Source organism: Nestor notabilis, unplaced genomic scaffold, assembly GCF_000696875.1.
Source record: "Nestor notabilis isolate BGI_N333 unplaced genomic scaffold, ASM69687v1 scaffold3385, whole genome shotgun sequence".
NCBI classification, from domain to species: domain Eukaryota; kingdom Metazoa; phylum Chordata; class Aves; order Psittaciformes; family Psittacidae; genus Nestor; species Nestor notabilis.
In genome coordinates, this window is record NW_009927789.1 from 72,861 (window position 1) to 92,388 (window position 19,528).

The 19,528-nt window shown below is 43.0% G+C and overlaps 1 pseudogene; it reads right to left on the reverse strand.

Moving 5' to 3' along the window:
* The window catches only part of LOC104405475, a 65,703-nt pseudogene that overhangs the window by 21,618 nt on the left and 24,557 nt on the right, over window positions 1-19,528 (reverse strand).

Here is a 19,528-nt window from a genome sequence, read left to right on the forward strand (position 1 = left end):
TGGGAGAGCTGAGCTCCATGCTGCTGGGAAACCACAAGGATGAGGCTGAATCCTTCCCCAGGCAAAGGGAACAGCAGCCCCTGCACTGGAGGAGCCAGATGTTCACTCTGGCGAGTGCTCAGAGGTATCACAGAACTCATAGAATCATAAATTTATCCCCAGAAATATTAACTTACATCTGATTCCTTTTACTAATTAAAGTCACTACCCATGACAGAGCAGTCTAAGTGGCACATACAGTGACAGCTCCTACTCCATACTGGTTTGCATGTTCATCTCTGCCCTCCTGGCACATTGGAAGCATCTTGTACAACCCAAGCTGCAGTAAGAAAGTCAGGAGATGCAGGGTGGGAAGGGCCCCATAGGAGCACTCCTCCTGCTAGGTTTTACCTAAGGAATATAAAGCAGTCTGATACGCATCATAAAACAGGCTTTTTCCCTAAACGATACTCAAAATCTTATTTAGTGTTAAGCTATCAACTTCAGCAGCATGTGCAGAGAGGATACCTCTCAATACTGACAGTATCAAAACCTCTGGGGCTTGTTTTATCAGGAAATTACATCGAACTCCAGGTTTTTTCATTGCAGCAGCAGCAAATAAAGGTTAAAAAAAAAAAATTGGAATGAGAGAAAGAAAAGAGAAAGGGAAGTCCAGGAATAACAGCATTACAAAAAGACAGACCCCAGGTAAACGTGCTGGTCTGCAGGGGAATTGCTGGGTGAAAATCCTGACAGTGATTCTTTACAGAACACTTTGTGATGTGCCTTTTTTACCTTCTCTAGGTTTCTTGATTAACCTCAAGAAAAAAAGCCCTCTTGCCCTGCTGTATCTCACAATGCTCCTGTCAGTAGCTCTTCCAATCCCAGAGGCAGTATTTCCCGTTTTGCACAGCCAGATGAGTACCACATCAGCAAAGCAGACTTTTATCATATTTTCTGGAAGCAGAGTTTGAGACCAGGATGGGAAGAACAATACCACAAACTCCCAGCTTGTCCCGGAATGTTTTGTTTATAATGATGGTTGACATGAAGAAGGAATATCTATTTATCAGTCTCTGCTTTCATGAGAAATATAAAGAAGACCAGAGGGTCTGATTCTGTTGGGCAGAAATTGATGCTGGCTGATACAAAGCTTGTTTGTGTAAGACTGAAGACTATCCAAATGCACAGATAAGCTAGCATATCTGGCTGCCTAAAATTAAAAGCAAGAGATAAGTTCCTTGCATCTATGATAAGTTCCTTATATATCACTGAAATCTTTGGAAGAATTGCATTTACTCATATCAGTTTAAGACTGGGAGGAGGAAAAGGGGAGGAAAGAGGAAGTAGAGTAAAATACTGATGGAAAAAAACCTAAAATGGCTCCATGCAGCTTACCTTGACCTGGATGAAGTCTGGTTTGCCAAGGGACATCAGGTCAGCATAGGCTTTGAGTTCATCCACATTCCAAGCTTTCACCAGTGTCAGTCTGTAAACAATGTGCTGTTGCTGAAATAAAGGCAAAATTACATTAACAACACACAAAAAAGTAATTAATTTATTCCAAGAACCCAGGGGCTAAACCAAAGCAAACCCAAACCAGGAGCTACCTCACTTTTTCTTCCAAGAAAGCAGCTACTCAGCATTTGCAAGTTGAGCTGCCTTTTACCATACAAAGACTTATCTTCTATTTATCCAAGCACTTGCTTTTTCACAACAGAAGCTTTAACTTAATGGGAAAACAACCAGGAGGTTTCTCTCGTTGATTTGCTTCCCCAAACATAAAATCTCACTATTAGTTGCTATACAGGTATTTTATTTCCTCCAGCTGGATCATCTGGCACTGGTGACTCTCAGACAGGATGAACAGGAAGGGACAGACCATTGTGTGGCCCTGAGCACCAACTCTTCCAGCACATCAGGCACAACATCACCGAGAAAAGGCTCTCCCATGATCTGTTACGTAGGATCACAGTGTGGTTTGTGTCGGAAGGAATTCCTTCCAACCCAAAGCGCTCCGTGATTCTATGATGTTACACACATTCTGCAGAGGGACTAAACATAAGTGCCACCAAAAAATGGTTCAAAGCTCAGGCTGACAGCCTGAACACAGGAGGAATGGTGCCAGCACCAAGTGAACATGGTACTGCAGGAACAGTTTTGTGGAGAGGATGAAACAGTCTCAGTTTACTTTTATCACAACATTTTCCAATGTAAATTAAGCACAATGCTTCACCAAGTGGTTCAATGAAGGCTTATATGAAGGGAGTTGTTTTTTTCTCCCATTTAAATCTCATTTTTAAACACCCTCCAATATACATCTTCAATTATTTTAGAAGACTAACTTTAAAGTTCAAGTACTTCATAAAACCAAAACTGCTACAAGTGCATTAAAAGGGCTTTTTTCCCCCACAAGGCAGCACTGACAAGCAATAACAGCAGCCTCTGTGTATCATCCATCACTTCAATAGCTGAGCTACCACAAAAGCTGTATTAACTAATCATGACTGGTGGTGAAAGAAGTGGGTAGAGAAAGTAAAACACTGCCAAAGGGATGCAGAAAAACAGCTAGAAAAATCAGAAATTAATATTGTGACTGAAGAAACATCTTTCCAGAGGGTAACATCTCTCAAGTGTTGTCTGAGAAGAGAGAAAAGCTGGTAGAAAGGACACATCAAAAGGAGTAAGGGCCTAATACCACAAAGTGTTAGATATAAATAATCCTTACAGTCTGCTGTAGGTACAAACACACAATCCTGTTTTATTCATGTATTATTTGTATTTGGTTGTACAATAGGGCCCCAGGAGATCCTCTTGTAAGCACTGAAGAACAAGAAGTAAGAGCTTAAGCTCTGAGATTTTAATGATCTAAAGCATCAGGATAGAAAACCAGGCTGCAGTGCTTTACATCCCACAATTCCACGAAAAGCAACCATTATTTCCCTTCATACAGCCGTCAGAATAACATTAGCAGAAAAAGAAAAATTAATGTGATAAGAAGCCTTTGAATGGGTGCAAGTTGAGAGTGTGGAACCACATCTATTTTATGCCAAGATGCATTTCCTGCAGCTGATCACCCTGCCAGTACAGGGGCTGGGCCAGGGCTGTTGGAGTAGGAGCCCTACCACCCATCAGGTTATAATTGATGGAGATTAAATAACCAGCAATTCAGAGCTCAGTGAAGAACTGGGAGCAGAGAGAAGAGCAGTTGAATGTGCTGAAGCAAATCTTTGCAAGGCTGGGGAAGTCAGAATAACTTTTAAAGTAATTTTATGAAAAACATGGAGGCCATCAGAGCAGTTACATGGCACAATGCCTGTATGGCAACAAGCAGAGGTCACAACATATGTCAGAAGCACAATGCTCATCTTTAGAAGCTGCCAAAATAGCACCAGGAAGGGTCTGTACTGCTCCATAAAGACAATTAGCAGCGGGTACTTTGAGTCCTTCACAGTGGGAGATGCTCCTTCAAGCCAGTGCACAGTGCTCAGGACCAAGGGGACAACTTGTTTCTGTGATCCCATCCAGTTCTTATGAACTTCTCCAACCTTCAATCCACAATCCTGGATACAAAAAACCATTAATGAGGTGCTTTTAACTGCACAGGATGCTGAGCATATGGGTAGAAACTGAGCAATTTTATACAAAGAGCCCTTGCCTTCCCGATCCTTTGCTCAGGTTATCTCCCCACAGACTGCTCTAAAACATGCACACGAGGTTTCTTTGGGATTGTATGTGGCAGTTGGTCCATTAAAGGCATCTTGATACAGAATATTGTACAAGAAATACTTCAAAAGAAGGAAAACCATTGAGAACCACTTTGGCACATACCACACTATGACTTGCTTCCCCAAGTCTTTCAAATCTTACCTTTTAGAGGACAACATAAACCACACCAGTCTTGGCAGCATGCTCCTTGCATTCTGAAACCTGTGTAGCAACTGTCACCCTTTTTTAATGGGGTCCCAAAAATGCAACTCAACAAAGTGCAGCTCAGCCTCCTGTTCCCCAAACATTTGAGGACAAGGAAATGAAGAACCAACCTGGGGAAAAGCAGTTTTTTCCTTTAGGCAACTCCTGCTAACATCTTTCCAAGCTCCCCCAAAATCACAGCATCCCTGGAATGCCAGAAATGGGCACAGGGGAAAATAAGAAAAAAGAACAGGATTAGGGAAGGGCACTTTCAATTAAAAACACAAACATTTGATTAAATGCATCTGTGATCCTGGTGTCTCACTCACATTTTACCGATGGCCACAGCTCAAAGCCAAACCAGTGAGCATGCCTCGGAGAGAGCTGAGGAGGTGATGCTGCTCTCCCAGCACCTGCTGGCCCAGAAGATATTAATAAAGGATGTACATGTCAGTTTGACAAAGTGCTCCCTCTCACTTCAATAACCAAGAGGGATTTGGGCTGCCTTTTTTTTTTTAAATTATTATTTCTTTTTAATTCCCTCCACATCACCATTCATATTTTTGTAGATCAAATATAATTATTCTTCATAAAACATTCCAAGTCTAATCTCAGCAACCACTAGACCAAGTTGCTCCAAGACCCGTCCCAGGGAAGATATCCCTGCCCGTGGAAGGGGCTTGGAACTGAATGAGCTTTAAGGTCCCTTCCAGCCTAAACCATTCCATGATTCTATAATTCTGAACACCCGTACGCCTTCCTTTGATATAGATAAAATAGATAAAATACCTTTATTGTTAAAAAAAAAACCATTTCATTTACAGAATCCTTGACATAAATCCCTATTTGGCAGCTAATGAATCTCAAGTAACAAAACCAATATTTTCAATGGAAACACTGCATTGCTTATATGGAAAAAGCACCCTTGGGAGAGAAGAAATTGTGGTGCAGATTCTAAACAAGAAAACCTTTTCCTTTCACACATCTTCACAGATCCTTTGCAAGTATTAGACGATGATCAGGAAGCCACTCCAAAACCCAGTCCTTAGTTTCATTAGTATTTACTCCCTTCAAGGAAAAGCTTGACGTGTAAACTGACTTCAGGACACATTCTCTAGCTTCCCAGGTAGTAAGAACCTGCTCTCATCATGACACAGAACAGGGTAAGAAGTAAAACATGTGCATCACCCCGCAGCCTGGTGCAGTGCTGGGGTTCTGGCCAGGCTCCTTGCTCTCACACAGTGGCAGGAGGCAGCTGCCCTTTCCCAGTGAGAGCCCCTGTGAAGGCAGAAGCCATCCTCTCTACAGACTCAGTTCAGTTCCCTTGTTCAGGTTATGCAACTCCTTCCTAAGTGAGTGAGTCCTGAATGAAGATATCAAAGCAATTTTCACACTTGGAAATTACTTGTCACAGGGATGTGATCAGAAAAAAAAACCCAACCCTGAAGCCAAGTACTTTTTCACCATATTCAGTAAGAAACATCTTTATGCATAAAGCCCAACAAAGGATAAAAGATCCAAAACGCAGCAAAAGGAAATCTCAAATGCCAGCACCCCCCAAATTTCACAGTTTTCCAAAGCTTCCAGTTCAGCCTGGAGACAGGGTCTCTCTAAGAGGACTGGAGATCACTTCTGCCTCTCCTAAACCCAGCCCTGTGGAATCTCCAGGCTCCCCGAAGCTCTGCAGATGAGCTGTGGCAACCATCACACTCCCGGAGAGCATCATCAAGGAAAGACTCAGTGCCCCTGGATGGCAGATTAATCTATTCCTTAGGCAACCAGGACCCTCCCCTTAAATAAAGGTCTCATCATTTCACTCAGGCACATCTATCACTACACAGCCAGCCCTGAACACAGGCACTAAAGGGATGACGTCCTCCTAGAAGTCACATTGCAAACACCTGAAAGCATTCTGCTGAGCAGAGCCACACAGCAGAGGTTTTTTTCCTTTCAAATATTAACTCAGCATAGAGCACAAAAGTTTTCAGTTTCCTTTTTTCAGGCTAACAGGCATTAAAGCAAAGAACCTGAATAGGTTATGCTGCGTAGGTAGCTACTAAAAACATACATTGTTCAAGCATTTGCTATTAATACATGACTTAAGGCTTTGTCTTCATTGCTAAAAAAGGTGCATATTACCATAGAATAATTAACACATTAGCTACTCTGCTGTAAAACCAGGGCAAAGCTCAGAATTTTGAATTTACTGCTATGAAAGTGAAAGAGGTAAACCCAGCATCTACCTGCAGAGCAGCACTTAACCAGGATCTGTCAGTGCAACAGTTGTCCACATGTTGTCTCCAGAAGGGGGGAGGAAAACCAACCTCATCATCACCACCCTGCACCAGCTCCAAAAGTTCTTCCCGGTGAGGGTGGAGAGGCGCTGGCACAAGTCGCCCAGAGAAACTGTGGCTGCCCCATCCCTGGCAGTGTTCAAGGCCAGGTTGTACGGGGCTTGGAGCCAACCTGGGCTATTGGAGGGTGTCCCTTTCTGTGGCAGGAGGTTGGAACTGGATGACCTTTAAGGTCCCTTTCAACCCAAACCATTCAGTGATTCCATGATTGTACAATTCAAGTTCCGATGCCATAGAAACTAGGATGGTTTAATAAAAACCAAAACCAAACAAACCCCACACAAACCTGGTACTGTCTTTACATGCAAACCCCATTCCTATTCCTGTTCTTTGTAGGAGAATCCGGTAACAAAACCAAGCACAAGGCACACATCTCCAAATGCTGAGGGACTGGTCCTACATCTTGTCTTGACACATGGATCCTAAGTCGGTCTCCTTCAACAAAGGCAAAAGCAGATTGGGATTTTTTCAGTTTTAATATGCTTGTGCATGAAGCAAAACTGTCTTGATCAAGTATTATTATCCTGAGGTGCCAAGTCTGAAAGCCACATGAAATTTCTTATACTTCTAAAGCCTTGAAAATAAGATGAAAAAATGTCATGAATAATAACTACCAAAACATGAAAGCTGGACTTCTGCTTTGCACCAGTCTGTCCTCTAAAAGACAGAAATCAGTCAACATATTCTCACATCATACCAAATCGGTTTGCATTGACCAGCTTTAAAATTCAGCCTTGAAATAAAAGGAAAATTCTGGAGTGAGACAAGCACATCAGCACTAATTCCCAAGCCAGAATTTTAAACTAGAAAAGCCTTTCAGTCTGTGAGCAGTCCTGCTGGTGTCCAAAACACAAGAAGTAGAGATTCAGCTTGGAAACCAAGGAGAGAATAAATTTCATTTTCTTACCTTCCTAAATCAGCATCCTAAGTCACATTCCCCTCCACAATCATTCTTCCTGTACTCACCACCTACTGCTTGTAATCTACTTCATTGCTTCACACTTCAGTAGAAATTCACCAGTTTTAGTTTAAAATCTCTAGAAATCAAACAAAGTACAACAGCTTTCTTCTGAGACCTAAACATGTTGTTCTTAAGTAAATTCAGAACCATGACTGCTCCTTATCCATTTTCCATACCCTCGTTCTTATACACTTATCTTGTAAATCAGGACCAATAATATTCCAGATTTTTTCTTTTCAGAATTTCTAGGGCAGTTTCAAGGAATTACCGTGTAAACTTTACACCAGAGAAAAAAGTCCAATGCCATGTAACTTAAAACAGAAGAATAGAATTAAAACAGATCATACCAAGTCATCTGCTTGATGCTTGAACCCCACTTCAAGCCTGTTGTTAAACAGACCACACAGCCCAACAATATTTAATTTCCTGGAGAAACAGAGTATGTTGAACACCAAGCAGCCAGAAAAAGCGTTAGCGCAAGCCTGGGTAGTGCTCCCACCAAGCCCAGTCATCACAACAGCCTCAAAGCCGAGGAGAAAGTGAACTACTGAAACTAAAAAAGCCCTTTCCGCAGGATAAAAGCCTTCAGCAAAGCTCCACGTTTGCGCCCAGGACCCACTGACTTTGAAAGGACTTACACCATAAGCTTGACAGGGGGTGGTCTTGTGAAGGCTCCCACATAGAGACAAGATCAGGACCTTTGCTGCATGGGCATCTCCAATTAAGCACAGCAACAGTCACATGGGTTGGAGCAGCAGCTGCCACAGCAGCAGGGACCTGCCATGCAGGTACCAAGTGACAAGCACTTTGTCCAGCTCCAGCTGCTCCTCTTCATCACAAAGTGAGGAGGAGCACAGGAGCTCAGCCAGCAGCTGACCTGCTCAGCCACCCTGGTTCCACCCCATCTGCAAGACATTCCCTTTACCAAAGAGGTGCAAAATCCAGGAGAATCACTGCCTTGCTTTCATCTGCCCATAAAACTGATTGCTCTCTAAGCTGAGCAGGCACCTCTACTTTCATCTAGGCCAGCACTTTGTGTGCTGTGTTGCAGGATCGGGTAGACATACTTGCATCTGATCATGTGTTAGAAAGAGGCATTCAGAGCCAGTCTTGTGATGGGGAAGAGCTGAAACCACCCTCTAGGACTTCCCACACCCTTCTTTCATTTCACATTCCACAAAATGTTCCAGCTACAGCTCCTTGCTGGTGTGTCCCTTTAGCTCCATAGCCCTATGTCTCAGGCTCAGCTGCTTGACCAACAATGAGAGTACCTGGTGGGTGGTACTGGAGAGGCATCATTTCAAACCTGTCACTTAATAGCACAGTTGTAACCCTAGCAGCGAAAGGAAGTCAACAGAAAGACAATATTAAGAACAAGCTGCAGATGAGGAGGGGAGCCCAAGAGGAGGAAAGTTTGCCTCAAATCATAGGACCACTGAATGTTTGGGTTGGAAGGGATTCTAAAGCTCATCCAGCTCCAGCCCCCTGCCACAGGCAGGGACACCTTCCACTAGAGCAGGTTGCTCCAAGCCCCTGTGTCCAGCTTGGCCTTGAACACTGCCAGGGATGGGGCAGCCACAGCTTCTCTGGGCACCCTGTGCCAGCACCTCAGCACCCTCACAGGGAAGAACTTCTGCCTAAGATCTCTCACGTTAAAGCCATTCCCCCTTGTCCTGTCCCTACAGGCCCTTGTCCAAAGCCCCTCTCCAGGTGTCCTGTAGCCTGAAGGCTACAGGAAGCTGCTCTGAGGTCTCCCCAGAGCCTTCTCTTCTCCAGGCTGAACAAGCCCAGATCTCTCAGCCTGTCTCCAGAGCAGAGCTGCACCAGCCCTCACAGCATCTCCGTGACCCAATTCTTAACACACAGAGTTGGGAACTTAAAGAAGAAACTTGAATGGCATTCATATATGCAAAAGAGAAGGTGAGGGATAAGAGCATGTTTAAAGACAGAGGCCAGGTTCAGCCAAACACTTCCGGCTAAAGAATGAACTGACCATTCACTCAAGTCCCTTCAGAGCCAATGGAGGATCCCAGTCTCTTCAGTGTCAGCTGCCAGGTGTTCGGTATTTTTAAGCCATCACAGCAGTTATTTATACACACAGCCAAAGACTTGGATGCTTCCTTATGGACCTCCATAGTTGGAAATCTCAGCCAGGAAAACAACACCCCACTGAATTTTGCAGGACTCTAAAAGAACATTCCTCAAAATCAGTGCTTTTTGCTCAGCAACGGGAAAACTAAACTGCATATTAAATAACCCTGCAATAACGATGGTTTGAGTGAACACTTATAAGATGATGAAAAACCAAGAGGTATCACGTCTGAAAGGTAAAAAGAGAATCCATGATTTGACAAGATGTCAGAACCTGCATGGGTGTAACTCACAGACAGCAACAACCAGCGATGCCAGAACGATGGAGGCATGACCAAAGCCACAGCACAGCACGGCACAGCATGGCACACAGCTCAACCCACAGCAGGGAAGGGACTATTGGATTTAAGAGAATAAAGTGACACTCCTTATCTTGGGAAACAGCAAACTACTGTATGCAACTTCAAGAGTTCAACGATGAAAGCAGGGATTAATCTGCCATAAAAACATAATTACCTCCTTAAAAATCACTCTCACAGGCTGCAAAGCAAAGGATTTATAGTATTTTTCTTCTGGGTTTTGTCCAAATCATCTAAAAATAGAACTGAAAACCCCCACCAGAATTTGCTGAAAATCCTGCCCATTTCATTTAAAAAGGAACAACACAAATACGGAGTCTGAAATAAATTTCTTCCTTATTGATTAAGCAATTCCTGCAAGCCTACTGGTCTTGTAAAGCTCTAACTCAGGAGCTTTACAGGCTCTAAAGCAACAAACATTCTGGAAGGGTAAATAAGATTTAACATTTTAACTGCCCATTCTATTAAATAACCAAGCTACAATCTGTGGCAGGGCCTCACCATCCTCTCAGGGAAGAACTTCTGCCCAACTTCTAAGGAATTTCTTCCTAACATCTAACATGAACATGAAGTAACTGGGTATCTCTGGAAGCCAGCTGGTGGGCACTCTTGAAGCATCACACACAACATTAGAGCTCTCCCTTGCCACCGTGGCAGCATCCTGTTGTTCCCACCTCACTCAAAGTGTGGTATTTTTCTAACAGATTCGTAAGTCTGTTCGCTACAGAGAACTACAACAGAAGCAATGCATGAAAATGGAGAATTTAGAGTTTCATTACCTGAAACTCTGACATCTCAAATTAAAGCATCCTTTTAGAGCCCTAATCTCTATGAAAAGCCATCAGATCCTCCCACTTTCACAGAAAGTTGGACTCTTCAGAAGAGTCCTACAGGGAGATAAGGCTCGTCAAGATGGTTAAGCAAATTTCAACACAAAGCCAGAATGAAATAGATGCAACAAAGCAGACACGCGTTTTGACAGTCTAAACAGTTGCATTAGGACTATGGATCATCAACCCTCCAGTTCCAGGACTCATCACCACCTATACTCTCTATGCTCCTCTGGTTTTCAAACTAAGGAGTTAGAGGAGATCATTTACAATGCATCTAGTATCAGTTCCTCCACCATCCAAACAGATAAGCAGCCAAGAGCTCTTCTGGAATAACAAGAAAGGGAGATGCCCAAATTAGTCAGCACAGGAATTGCACATGATTACTGCACTTAGAAATGGCTGAACAAATTGGATAGAAGCTGCAGAACCCATCACAAAGGCCCTGATTGCGTAAAAAAAGAATAATGAAAACTCACCTTTGATTTGCCAGTTTGCTTCAACCTTTGGTACCGTTAGTAATTCACAGCTTTCTGCATTCAAGTATGTACAAGACAATAAACTCCACAAATTCATACAAAAGATGCTCCAGCAATTCAACAGCTTCAGAGAAGACTCTGAGTCCATGTGTCACTCCCGTATTTCTTACCTTGGCAAATCTAACAGCAGTTTCATCCAAGGAGAAAATGCAAGACTCGGCTGTGTTCAAGACTAGGTTGGAGCAACCTGGTCTAGTGGAAGGTGTCCCTGCCCATGGCAGGGGGTTGGAACTGGATGAGCTTTAAGGTCCCTTCCAACCCAAATCAGTCTGTGGTTCTATGACAACAGACAAAGCATTGGACAAGGACTAAGACAACATGGATTTTACTCTCACCTCTGCCTCAGGCTCACCAGTGGCAAGACACACCTTGCTTCCCTGCCCCAGCTTCGCATTCCTCTTTTTGTAAGACACACAGTAACAACCAGAATCTTAGAATAACAGATCATTTTGATTGTGAAGTGTGTTTATGAACATTTTTCTCCTTTTCTTGCCTGCAAGCAAACTCAGAGGTACTGGAACAGACAGAAGAAATAAGATTTCACTTCCTCTGCAGCCAAGAATCTCACTGAAGCCTCATTTGGATTGCTGCTTCCTGTAAGCTAAACTGAAAGAAGATGATATATTTCAGAGACAATAACTTAATATTAACCACTGTACCTTTGTAACACTCATCATATTGCATTTCAAAAGCCTTACACCAGAAGTCTCATTAGCAAAACCATTAAAACAAGCACACAGCTGGTAGAGAGCAGTTGCTGTGCAGAAGAGTCAAATTCTTCCATATTTCTAGTGGCAAAATTGATTACTGATTCTAACATCTGTTGCAAATTTTACATTTAAATTCTCCTTACAAAGTCACTTAGCTCAGAAGCATCAGACCAGGCTCAACAAACCAGCTCCCCCCTCCCCGTAACCACATAAATAATCTCCATGCAAATCAAATGTTTTCTTTCCATAAAGCAATTGTAACTCTCATAGATCATATAATAAGCACTGAAACATCCTTATGATATAATTCCACATATTCACACTGTGTTTGTAATCACACAGAAGCCCAGGGTAACTTTGAGGAAAGGATCACACTGAAGAACAAAAAAATCACAAAATCTGAAGTAAACAGCACCAGATGCAAGCCTGAGAGTGTTTAAATATGCAACTGGTGTCTTCATCCACCAGCAGTGGAAGAGAAACTACCTGCATGCAGCAAGCTAATGCAGAACTGGAAGATGGTAGCATCAGATGGGTTTATTTTGTGCTTTCCCTGGACAAACCATCTTAGGCACCTTCCAGCAAGACGTAGAGATACCATACCATGCACAGTCAAATATGTGATATCCCAGGACAAGCAGAGCTAAGAAGTCTCCTTTCTGGCCAGCTCTATGAGGAGGAAGGATAGTGTGATAAGAAATCACCAACTGGTTTGGGTTGGAAGGGACTTAAAGCTCATCCAGCTCTAACCCCCTGCCACAGGGGGACCCCTTCCACTAGAGCAGGTTGCTCCAAGCCCCTGTGTCCAACTTGGCCTTGAACACTGCCAGGGATGGGGCAGCCACAGCTTCTCTGGGCACCCTGTGCCAGCACCTCAGCACCCTCACAGGGAAGAACTGCCTAAGATCTCATCTCAAATCTCCATTCTGCCAGGTTAAAGCCATTTCCCTTTTCCTGTCCCTACAGGCCCTTTCCCATGCAGTCTCCCCAGCCCACTTCTCAAGCGTGTCAAAGTTCTGCTGCTCTGTCCATCACCATCTTTCTACAGTTATTTTCAGAGTGCTTGGGTAGAAATCTGTAAGCATGTTCACCATACTGGGCCACTGCATCCCCACTTAATTCATCAGCAACTCAGTGGGAGATTCCCATTGGTCTCAGTCAACATTCCGATCGCTTGGGAAAACACACGGTGATTTATGGTCAACAAGAACAATAGATTTCAAAGTTTGTTAGCATACAGAGTCTGAGCTAGTAACACTGAGGGAAACTACACAAAGTCGGAACACAAATGGATCACAAATCTGACTGCTTGTGGACAACAGCTCACACAACAACAATCCCTTGTTTCCTTGCTCAGACACCGCCTTTGGTTAATGATATTTTTGAAAAGCATGATCAACTTGATCATAAAACTTTCAGGGATGTTAAATCCAACTCCTCCCTCCTGAGCTTCTGGACCCTCATTATTAATTTGTACCTCATTTCTCATTTGGATATAGCATTATGAAGCAGCAATGGCTGGAAGAAATGCCACTGGAACAGTTCTCATCCTTACGAGGAGAACAAGGGCTCCCATCCTCAGTGCTTCCTCCAGGCGCTCGAGTCAAGTCACCTCTCAATCACTCTTACGAACTCAAGGCTGTCAGAGGATGAAACAAGACTTCTCAAATGCAATGATGTTTGGAAAGGGCACATTCTGAATTGAACATGTTAATGTTTTTTCTTTTTCCTCTCAATTTAACTTGGAGGGCAGGAGACACCTGACAAGAAACAAGTGGAGCCTTCTGGGAGCCTACCTGCTGTTTAACAAAACCTTCTCTCTCAAGAAAACATTTCTCAGCACAGAAAATCTAATACAAAGATCATCTCAATGAGAATCACTCTGGAAAGGATAAAACTTGCTCCAAATAGTAGTGGACAAAGAGGAGGTTTCTTGCCGTTTGCTGCAGAAAGAAATAGCACAAAAATATTTTATCTTTATTCCTGAACTTCCTTTGAAAATGCTGTAGCAACTTATCACCAATGTGCCACATGATGCTGTCAAATCATACTGGGAACAATTCATTATTAAATTCACTCCTTTACTAAAGGCTCAAGAACTTTGTGCAGAACTTCAGTTAAAACCCTGAAATCCATTATCAGTTTAACTACTTCACTAAGGCAAGAGATTTGAATCCTATCTCTTTGCCCAGGTCCTTCCATTTCTATTCCTAACAAGAATCAACCTGCTTTTGGGTGGCAGGAAGATGTCCAAGGAGGACATCCTTATTCTTTTCTCACTTAGAAGCATGGCCCCTCCAGTTCCTTTCTCCCACTTGTCTGTTTCTATTACCAACATTTTTCAGTAGAACCTGTCTTAACCACCTATCCCTGCAGCACCAACCATGGAGCCACAGGAGCCACTCAAGCAAGCAGAGTAGCTGTGCAGGAACTGCACGTGCCAACCACCACAAAGGCAAGCCCAGCAAGGTACAACTTGCCCTTTTAAAAATTCTCTTTGTCCATTTTTATTTGTTAAATGTCAGAGATCAAACCTCTCCATAATTCTTATTAGCAGTAATTCATATCAGCTGCAGTGCCAGCTTGTCTCGGTCTCAGGAGAACTGAATATGTCTGGATGGTTTGTCAGGAAGTGTGAAAATATGGGACTTGTATTTTGTTTCCAGATACATTAGCATCACTTTCCAAACACACTGCATCAGCATTTCCCCACCTATTCTGAAGCAGGAGCTGCTTTTCTCAAGAAGCATCAGCTTTCACCACCTTCATTTATCACAGTCCTCGTGAACAGCTCTTAATATCTCATGTGAACACCAAGCAACGTGCTCTGGAGGAAAACAGAAAGATGCTTCTGCCCAGAAGCAGTTCAAGTTAATTTCTGGGTACCAGAATCATGCATAACATTAAGAGAAAAATCTAGCACGCAGCAGCTTCTTTCTGTCCCCCATGTGTGATGATGCAATGTGCAGCTGAGCAGAGCAAACCAACTGGAGCAACTATTAATGGGCTCTTGTGCTATTAGTGTTTCAAGGACCCTTCAAAGTGCAGTTGCTTTGAGGAGAAAAGGCACCTTCTAGTTGAGTTTCTCTTTCCTCTCCTCTTCACCTTCACCAGAGTATTTTTAGCTGTATGGACAGACTTGCCAATACTTTCACCTTCAATTCTTTGCAAGGGAATTTCTGACAACACACAGCAATGAGTGAACCGTATCTATCCAGGTCAAGAGAGACAGAAGAAAAGAAATGGTGGGTAAAAGCAAGTTCCCAAAAAACTTTTTCAGTATTTTTGCCTTCAATATTTAGCTCCTTGTCTTTCCACAGCCTCCTTTACTCACACAAAGAACTTAGTAATTTGTAATCAGTAATTTACTGATTTCAGTAAGCTCAGAGTTTGTCCTGAGATGTTGCCTAACAAGATCAGCCAGCACTTGCACGCAGGCAGCTTGATAAAGCTACTCACAGCATTTGCAGGAGAAAGTGTGACACAATTACACTGAGCCTCCCAGGTCTACTAATGTAGATTTGGCAGAAAATGGTCCACCACTGTCATCTCAGAAGGCAGAAAATCTCATTATTCAAATGAAACAGTCTCTCTTGTCTGTTCATCTCAGCAGGTATCATGTCAACTTCTGCCAAATCAGTAAACAAAAATACTTGCTTCCATCTTACATATCAGTAAATAAGACAGGGAAGACATCCTCATGAAACACTGTTCTTATCAATTAATGTGATGCTGGGACCACGAGTGCTTCATTAATTACTACAAAACTTGTTAAATGGTAGACTGCGTTCTGAGCTGACAGCAGCAGCTGTGATCCCATCGGCCTCCAGGTCACTGCTCAGCTGTCTCCAACAGACAACAACTGCTACAAGCCACTGACAGGGTAAAGGGTCGCCCTTGCTGTTACATTCAGATCTACTATTTTGGGTAAATCTTCCAGAAATAAGCAGATTTCTATGTAGCAGGAGGGCAACTGGAGCTACTGAACTTCAGCGCACACACTGTCAAGTCCTTTATGTACTGCATCCTTTGAGAACCAGTGCTAAGAGCCACACAGGGATTTATGACTCTTCCTAAGCGACCCTGGATTTCCAGTGTTCCTTCAGCATCCTGCTTGCAGTGTAAATGCTCCATCAGGAAATTTTCTATTGTTTTATAATCTCTCAATCTCTCATAGCATTTTATATTCCCAGCAGAGTTCACTGTCCCATTTGACACACATTATTCTCTCCTTTTGTCATTACATTTCTCCCCATACGGAAAACAGATCAAACATGCTGGACTTTATACACTTCAATGTAAAAAACATGTAAATATGCTTCAAATACACACAGAACTGACTCCACGGTCCATCTTAAGCCTCTCAAGTCTTCTTTCTCCTTTTGTACTGAGTGAATAAGGTCCAGAAGAAAGAATATTTAAAAGCACATACTTTATTGGGTACCTTTTCAGACAAGGCCTTTAAACTGTCCAGAAGCCTCTGCCAGAAATCCTTGAAGAGGGGCCAATCAATTCTCTTCAGGCTCTCTTTGGCGCTGGCATCCACACTGACATACAGCTGCGTTACTGGCTCAAGGTTCCTTGGAAATAAAAAGGAGAAGGCAATTGTTTTCAGCCATCACTGCTAGCTGAATTTGTGTTTTCCTACCAAAGCAAATGTAAAATACAGTATTTCCAAACAAACTGTTCTGCTGCTTCAGTATCGACAGGAACTATCCAGTATTTACAAGGAAAACTATTCAAGTCCAGTGGTTCATCTCCACCAACTATCATCTCAATAGCAAGACATGACAACTTACTTTCAACAAATATACCCCAAAGCTAAAAACATCACATACAGAGGCCTTGGCTAATGTTTCAATTTGGAACACTGAACATACTTCACTCCAGTGTAGCTGTAACACATGCAGAAAGGCTTCCCAAAGCAGGTTGCTACGGGTTAGCACGAGGCACTGAAAGGCTCTGCTTCTCCCCACAGTTACCATAAAGCCCCCTCCCCAAGTTCTATTTGCTCTGGCTGATGGAGAAATAATCCCATTCAAAAGAAATGCAGCCATAATTCAGTCACTTTCTACTGCTGGACACACAGAACTCACACCTGGCCTGCAGCTGGCATCAGTCAAATTTTTGGAAGGGAAATCAAAGCTGTTCAGAAAACAAAGCCAAGCACAATTCCCCAACATGTTCTCCTTCACTTCCAAGGCTCTTATTTCATATAAATCCTGCAGTATAGTCTTTCTGGTCACATAATGCCAGTGAGCACAGCATCTGTGAGCCCAACAGCAGGAACTTCTAAAAGGATTAAACCTCCTCTGGAGTGTGAAGAGCCTGGGTTGAGTCTAATCCCTTCTGTAAACCCCAAGGGTATAAAGGAGAAGCAGCACCACTGCAGCCCATTAGCAAAGGGATAATGAAGGACCTTAAGAGGAACAACCTAAAATGGGCTCACTTGTCGCAGACAAGACTGATCAAGCCAGTAAGTGTAACACACATCCACCCCTCATGGCATCTTCTACCCCATGGAATGACAGCATCCTAATTGTACCACATACCTCTTTGACTCTTCACAGTTTTAGGACATTTTGCAAGTATTATTTGGGAAGTCTGTTAATGAGCAGGCCATGGTCCCAGCTTGATTTGGCTCTTTAGAGAAGATGAGAAGAAATTAGAAACTATTATTCAGCTGCCAAACAGTGCCACCTAAAAATACACCACCCCCTGCGCTCCAAAGGCAACAAAGGGACAAGAAATGTCCAGAATGAGATCAAGCAGAGCCCTTGCTATCCAGGAAAATCCACTTAACATGGACAATCAAACAACCTATCTGAACATGTTCTCTCTGTATGTATTTAGAAGAATTAAATAGCCCAGAACGAACAGAACATTTAAGGTTTTAATAAAAAAAAAAAAAAAAAAATCAACTTGTTTTGCGAAGAAGCTTGTCTGGCCTGGCAGCGCAAAGCCACAATTCCCAAAATGATCAAGTGTTCTAGGAGTGAGTGGATTGAAGTATTCAGTTTCAAAGAACATGGCCAAAACACTTATTTCTTTACTTAATGCTTCATTTGCCTAATTAAAAGGGGCCCACAGAAGACGAAATGAGTGTTTTCAAAACACGAGCTGAGAAAAGTAATCTCTTCTCTGAGGATCTCAATCCTCAGGACAGGCAAGAGCCACACTCACTGTTGTACTGGAGAAAATTAAGGAATTGGAAGAGATCCCTGGGAGGGATTTCTGCCCCACATTGCTTGAAATAGAGTGGTCCACAGGGCTCTGCTGTGGCTGGAACTGGAGTCAGGTTGACCTTGTGCATGCTCTGCCAAAGGGGAACGAGGAGAAAGGGCACAAACTGATGTTCCTGAACACAGCTACCTTACAAACTCAACAGGAAATATTGTTGCATAGTACTGGGATGGATTTTCCAACATTCCTCCTACTTTATCAGTTTTAATTTCCAATCTAGCTGAGATTAAATTCACTGCATTTACTACATCTGAACTTGGGCAGTGATTTCTGACTGAGTGATTTCAGCACAACTCAAGAGCAATAAATTGCTCACAGGCCATGAGCCATGAGGGGGTTTCCCCAGCCAGGCAGGAGACGGCCTAGTCAATGAGATAAAGAACAGAAACATCAATAGAATAAAAATGAGCATTTGCTTATAAGCAGTAATAAGCATGGGGCTTTGAGACCTACCCTAGTGGAAGGTGTCCCTACCTGTGGCAGGGGGCTGGAACTGGATGAGCTTTAAGGTTACTTTCATCCCAAACCAGTCTATGATTCTATAATTATTGATGCTCATAAATGCAAACACGTACACAGGGGTTCTTCTCCACAGCCACTAATCAAAAACAAGATGAGAAAGAGGACCAGAGCCAGGTAACCGTTCAATGCCAGCTAATATGCTATAAAACCTCCTTCACTTTATAATAACATGTTTGTTCCTGGAGACAGATGAAGCTGGAGTCATAGAATCACAGAATGGTTTATGCAGGCAGGGACGTTAAAGCTCATCCAGTTCCAACCCCCTGCATGGGCAGGGACACCTAGCCTTGTCCAACCTGGCCTTGAAATACAAAGTCCCAATAGTCCTTAAGTTCTTGAAGTGTAAATACAAGAGAAGGAGGAGGAGAGAGGAAGACCCAGGCAGCACCTGCTGGAGACCCAGCCAGGGGGCTGCAGAGCCCATGGGCCCCGCTCTCAACCCAAGCACAAACCCCAGGACCCACTCCGTGTTATAGCACTGGATGTCAGGGGCCCTGTTACCTATTTTAGGACTAGCTCTTAGGCTACAGCTCCCCTCTGTTGACAATGGAAAAGTGAGCTTGGTGCAGGCTTCAGTTACCATATTAAGCAAATCACTTGCTTTGATGAGCCAAAGCTCAGTTGCAATTTTTAAGACAGCAAGACTAGCATTTTATCACTTTCTTTTTTGATTCTTTTTAAAAACATTCAGCGGATCCTAAGAAATGCAGCTTCAAAATATAGCGTGTGCTCTTTTTAAAATGCTATTTTTAGGACAGAGCAATTTCTGTCTCTCAGGCACATAATACATGACAAAGTAACTTGATTACACAATTACTCAATCATTTGGAATGCCTTTGTAGCATATAATTACTCACTCAAAAATTGCATTGCCCTCCCCCCTCACTGACAAATTCAGGCCACGAGAAGGAAGTGAAAAGGAAGTACCACCACAAACTGCTAATACAGAGAGGCACGGAATGGACAAGACGAGTAACCTAAACCACCCTGTGCTCAGCTCCACTAACATGCTCACTAACACCAGGGCT